The sequence below is a fragment of the Eschrichtius robustus genome, chromosome X (genome assembly GCF_028021215.1).
Source record: "Eschrichtius robustus isolate mEscRob2 chromosome X, mEscRob2.pri, whole genome shotgun sequence".
Lineage (NCBI taxonomy): Eukaryota > Metazoa > Chordata > Mammalia > Artiodactyla > Eschrichtiidae > Eschrichtius > Eschrichtius robustus.
Genome location: NC_090845.1, coordinates 31805102 through 31811592, shown reverse-complemented (window position 1 = coordinate 31811592; position 6491 = coordinate 31805102). Strand labels below are relative to the sequence as shown.

The 6491-nt window shown below is 34.4% G+C and overlaps 1 non-coding gene across 1 annotated transcript; it reads left to right on the top strand.

Annotated features, from left to right (window-relative positions):
- Positions 1–2231: 2231 nt before the first annotated feature.
- Positions 2232–2337, top strand: LOC137757507 (U6 spliceosomal RNA). The gene has a single exon (XR_011072354.1). It is a non-coding gene; the product is annotated as a U6 spliceosomal RNA (small nuclear RNA).
- The last annotated feature ends 4154 nt before the right edge of the window (positions 2338–6491 follow it).

Below are 6491 nucleotides of genomic sequence, written 5' to 3'. Positions count from 1 at the left end.
ACCTGTGGGACAAAAGCCTGTAAAATTTACAGGGATCCATGGTGGTCGTGCTGGTTGTTGGTTTCACCACGGGTAGAATCTGCTGAGTTTGTCTGCAGAGCTGGTGTCTGTGAACCACAATCTTTCCTTGTGGCTGCTATTAATAGGCCTTGCTTTTCTTCTTTGTTCCTGGCTGTCTCTATATATCTCAGCTTTCCAGTCTGGGTGGGGTAAAACCAAAGCAGGACATTTGTGTGGTGCTCCGAAAGGCCGGAGAAGCTGGTTGCTTACCACTCTCTTCTTTTTCTAGTAAGGAGAACTCTTCCTAGCTGGGAAGTTCCCTTTTGGTGCTGAACCATGTCAGCTTGGGGAATGGGATGATGCAGGCAAAATGAATCTGTCTTCTTTCTCTTTTTGTGTGATTATTCTCAGGTTTTTTTGTTCTACTGTGTTGCTAAAATTTCTTAATAGGATGCCAGAGTTCTCCCAGAGCTGTTTTTGTTTGTGAATAGCTGTCTAGTTGTTGAGTTTTGTGGGGGGATGGATAGGCAGGGGTCTCCTGCCTTGCCATTTTGGTCTACTGTAATAGCATTTTTAAAAGGGTATTTATAAGATGTTTCTAGTTTTCCAAGATTTGTCAAATGCCCACAATCATGCTTTTATTATTGCTGCAATTGATTTTCAAAACTTTTGTCCTGAAATATGTACAACAGAACTCATCATAAGGATTAAACTTAAAATCTTGAAAAATAAGAATCTGTTAGCATTTACTTTTTACAATGAAGAATTCAGATTGTTGAGATAACAGAATATCTTCAGTTATAGTAATGGAACATTCTCTTGCTCTAAATCATTACGTCCCTTAGGGTACAAAAAATAATCTTCGTTTTTCTTGTGATAGACTATAGGTATATATCATAAGAACTACAGAAGAAAAGGTGAAGGATTTAAGATGGGAAAGATAGATACCAAGGCATGAGCTAGATTTTTGTTAAAGATTCACAAATGAATCAGTTTTTTGTAACTTAGTCTGCATTCTTCCTCAGAAAACAAGACAATACAATGGGATTTATTTTTAAGGCAATCCTCACAATGCTCTTTCACAAACTATAAATGTTAAATTTCCATTAAAGTACTACCTGAATAATAATAAGATTTCAGAATTTCAAATCAGGGTGTCCCAAACCTCAAATTTCATTGTAGAACACCTCACTGGCCAGACTCTCTGGCTTTGCTCCACTCTGCTAAGTTGCAGGAAGCCAGTGAGGGTTGAGCACATATAGTGGAAAAGATCAATTTAATAATTAAAAGGCTGCATTTTCACACCAGTGCCTGCTCACATCTTTTTGCCATTCTAGTCTAGTCTATTCGGGTCTAGTCTATCCTATTCTATTCTATGTAGGTACACCCAATACTGCTATCACCTACTTCAGTTTTTATTATTTCTACCTGTGGTTACCGATCAAGTGTTCTCTTTCATCTGGACAGTAGGCCACAGTGAACAGTCTCATAGGTATTTCCTGCACATGTGTCCGTGCACACACACACACGCAAACGCCCCACATTCTTACACACTTACTGTTCTCCTTTTTATGCACCACAGACACAGTTTTTTTGAGATATTCTGTTGATACTTATTCCCAGGGACAAAAAAAATAGAGAAACAGATGTAAAAAAAATAGAGAAACAGATGTTAAAAAAATAACATAAAGATAAATAATAATTGTCAGCCCTGAAATGTCTAAAATTAATGTTCCCCTGATGCCATGATAACATAAACTAAAATCTCCCAAATTCTATCTCTAGCATATCATTTTTCCTCTATTCCTCTTAGTCTCATTATTATTTTCCTGAGTTTGCCCCTCTTTTAATCCTGGGGTTAAGTTTCTTAGTCCCTCTATCTTCAATAAGTATATTGATATTACAGAGAGAATCTGTTATGCCTAATCGTGAAATTCTTACATATCTGGGCCTGATGGGCCATTAATGAAGCAGAAGAATGGTAGTCAGTAAATATGCATAACATTATGATAAACCTGTTTCTAGTTCTGTCTTTTGCTAGTTATATATCCTTGGGCAAATTATTTAACTCTCTTAGTTCCAGTTTCCTCATCTGTAGAATGGAGAAAAATAATAATACCTTCTAAGTAGAGTTACTGTGAGAATTAAATAAATTAATGCATGTAAATCACTTCGCTCAATGCCTGACGCACACTTGATAAATCTAAACTTATTTTGTTATTATTACTTGTTTAATTAGATGTAATATATATTCTACAATTGGAATGATACAGTAAACAGTTAGCATAGCCCATGTGAAAAGATGACATGTACATTTGTGAAAGCTTTCGTATTTTAAATGAAATTAATTGAACAAAAGCTCAAAGATGAGATGCTAAATCTTGATAGTAAAATAAAATATGGAGACTGGAGGGCCAATGAGACAAATTGAAAACCAAAATAACATGACTACAAATCTAATAAATAAATAAGAAAAACTGGAGACAGTAAACCTGGATGAAAGTCATTTCCATCAATAGGAAAAGCTTTTTTGTATCCTCAGGGAATGGAGAGAGAGAGAGACAGAGATAGAGACAGACAGGCAGACAGAGATAGAGAGAATAGTTAAACTAATCAGAGAGAATATTTGGACACCAATCAAAAATGAACCAGTATTATGGGTAATTGGCATCCCTAAAGAAAAGATATCTATAAATAAAACATAAAATGTACACAGAGGTATAATACAGGAAAATTTAACTGAAATGAAGGGAGAATTGAATCTACAGATTAAAAGAGCAGATTGTTTATCAGTGAAACTCATTCAAAACAATTGACATCAAGGCACATCCTGTTAAGTTATTGAATTTTAAGGATAAAGAAAGCATTCTACTGCAATCTGGGTATAAAAAGCAAAGCCACTGACTGAGGGAATAATAAAGTGGACCATAGAAATCTCCATAGTTACACTGAAACTAGAATAGAAGTGTACAAATATCCTCAATGTTCTGAAAGAAATAAAATATGTTCTGAAATAGTTTATTCACCCAAATTGCCATTCAAAAATAAGGGCAAAAAGCAACATTTGGGTCTAGTTATAATGAAATCTAGTTGATCTAGAAATGATTAAAAAATGGGAAATTTGGGATAAAATGCTTGGTGGTGTAAATTGATTCCATTTTAAGTTAGAACTCAAGAAACTAAAATTGCAGTTAGAAATGTAAATTTATCTTAAATACAAAGTAAAAATGAAATAAAAGTACTGTCATTATTAAACATCTATAGGTTAAAAACCTACATCTTTAAAAGCCAGAGTTAATCCTACTGATAACCATGTTTCTTAACCTTAGTTGAAGAAATATCCCAAATTATAGTGCAGTGTTTATCTGAAGTTCATTAATTTTTTCAGGTTTATGTTCATGTCATTTCCTTTCTTCTATTAAATTCAAGGAAGGCTCATGTTATTTTTATATAGCATATAGGGTACATCTTTCTTGCAAAATTGTCTATTTTTCTACTTACAAATGTGTCTGTGTCTCAATTCTTCTATGTGTATATAAGAATAAATAAATGATTGCAAGATATTCACCAGCTATTACCCAACACCTTTGGAAAGACTTAGAATTATCTATTTCTTCCTTGTATTTTATAATTTTAAAACTATTATTTGAATTTTTTACAATATGCCTCCCACTTTTCCATAAAATAAAGTTGTTTTGTTTAAGCATTGCCATTTTTACTGTTGCTATAATTTGTGATAATACAGGATACAGAGAAAATAAAGTAGCAGTATTCCTGAAGGTCTATGAGATTTTAGGGTATAAGCCTCATTTCTTTGGTACCCATGTTATAACATGTGATACATGTTGGGAGGGAAGTGAATTTCTTCCTAATTATGCGTGGAACAATGCTTCTGTGACAATTCAATGTTCCTACTGTAAGATGCATCTAGAGATGTAGTCCTTAGCATAGATATCAGAATTGTGAATGATAGCATTTTCAGCAGAGATGTCAGAAAATCAAATTCATGTGGTTTCCCATGTAATGGGAATTGATAATATAGCTGGAGTGATCAAGTGATTTCCATAGTTAGCATTTTCATAAGCACATGTATAAGACCTTTCTTGTAGTGTCCTTGTCTGGCTTTGGTATCTGAGTAATTCTGGACTCATAAAATGAGTTTGGAATTGTTGCCTGCTCTTCAGTTTTTGAAGATTTTCAGAAGGATTGTCATTAATTATTCTTTAAATGTTTGGTGGAATCCACCAGTCAAACCATCTGGTCCTGGGCTTTTCTTAGTTGGGAGGTTTTTGGTTACTGCTTCAATCTCCTTACTCATTATTAGTCTGTTCAGGTTTTCTATTTCTTCATGATTCAGTCTTGATAGGTTGTATGTTTCTAGGAATTTATCCATTTTTCTAGGTTATCCAATTTGTTAGCATATAATTTGCACAGTAGTCTCTTATCCTTTGTACTGGGTTGGCCAAAAGTTTCGTTTGGGTTTTTCCACAAGATGTTACGGAATGTTTTTCTAATCTCTATTTCATATATTTCAAAAATAGACAAGTGGGGTGACATTTGTCACTAAAGGAAACTATCAGAGTTAAAAGGCAAACTATGAAATGGGAGAACGTATTTGAAAACCATATGTCTGATAAGGGATTAATTTCCAAAATATACAAGGAATTCCTACAACGCAATAGCAAAAAAAAAAAAAAAAAAAGACAAAGGACTTGTATAGACATTTCTCCAAAGAAGACATACAAATGGCCAACAGGTATATGGAAAGGTATTCAAATTCACAGCATCACTAATCATCACAGAAATGCACATAAAAACCTCAAGAGATATCACCTCACACCTGCTACAGATGGCTGTTAGCAAAACAAACAAACAAACACACAAAAAAACCCAAAAGATAATAAGTGTTAGCAAGGATATGAAGAAATTGGAACCCTGTATTCTGTTGGTAGGAATATAAAATGGTTCAGCCACTATCAAAAACAGTGTAAAGTTTTCTTGATAAATTAAAAACAGGACTACCATATGATCATTAATACCACTCCTGGGTATCTATCTAGAAGAGTTGAAATCAGGATCTTGAAGAGATATCTGCACTCCAGTGTTCATTGCAGCATTATTCGCAATAGCCAAAACATGCACGAAACCCAGATGTCCATCAACAAATGAACAGATAAAGAAAATGTGGTATATATACAATGGAATATTATTCTGCCTTAAAAAAAAAGGAAATCCTACCATTTGCAACAAATTGAATGGACTTGGAAGACATGGTGCTGAGTGAAATAAGTCAGTCATACAAGGATAAATACTGCTTGATCCTACTCATATGAGATATCTAAAATAGTCAAACTCATAGAAGTACAGAATAGAATGGTAGTTGCCAGAGGATGGGGAAGGGAGAAATGGAAAGTTATTGTTCAATAGGTATGAAGTTACAGTTATGCTAGATGAGTACGTTTTAGAGATCTACTGTAAAATATAGTGCCTATAGTTGACGATACGGTATTGTGCACTATAATCTTGTTAAGAGGAGAGATCTCATGTTAAGTGCTCTTGGTACAAAGGAAAAAACAGCAAGGGGACACAAGAAATCTTTTGGAGGTGCTGGAAATATTTATTACCTTGACTGTGGTGATGGTATCAAACATATATTCATAGATCCAAACACAAAAAATGTGTACATTAAATATGCGCATTTTTTGTATATTAAGTATGCCTCAATAAAGCTGAAAAAATTCTATTGCCTATTGCTTTTAAAAGGTGGGAAGTCAGTTAATCTATAGGGGTTATGTAAAAGCTCTGTACGTGTACTGTGCAAAGCTGTTTATGTTTGTTTTTTTAAAACTTTCAGTAAATTTTCCTAATGTTTTTCTACTTTGTCAAATTCTGAGTCTTGAGCATTCAGGGAGTTGTAGTGACAAGAAAACATGGGAATGGAAAAGTGATGCACCAGGTAACACCTCTCGAGTATTTGGTGTATTGTTCATTTTTCTGGTTAAGCAAGAACATTGTCTCTTCACTGTCAGTACTAATGATTGCCATTTTATATAAATTTGTAAATAGTCTAGTAAGATGCTTACTTGTGTCTCAGAGGCAGACTGCATGACTGCCCAAACCTCAGCCTTTACAACTACTTACGTCCTTTAACTCTGAACAGCTGGATGAGAACACAGAAACTGGCAAGCAGCCACTGATTCCCCTTGAAGCCCCAATGAAAACAGTACCACAGCACTAAGGGGAAAGCAGCAACTGCAGATTTGTTCTACAGCAGACAGTTGCTATTGAAAATCTTCCAAAAATTCTTTCTGTTGTTTCCTGTCTCTCCAATTTATTAAACTTACCTATAAATTATTGTCATTTTGGAACTGTATTTTTAGTCTGTACCTTAATTCATCCCACCAGGACACTTATTCTTTGAAAACGGTAGGATGTTTCTTGCCCTAAAACCGATAAAAAATTTTTCCTGTTACCAGAGCTAGGAAAGTGAG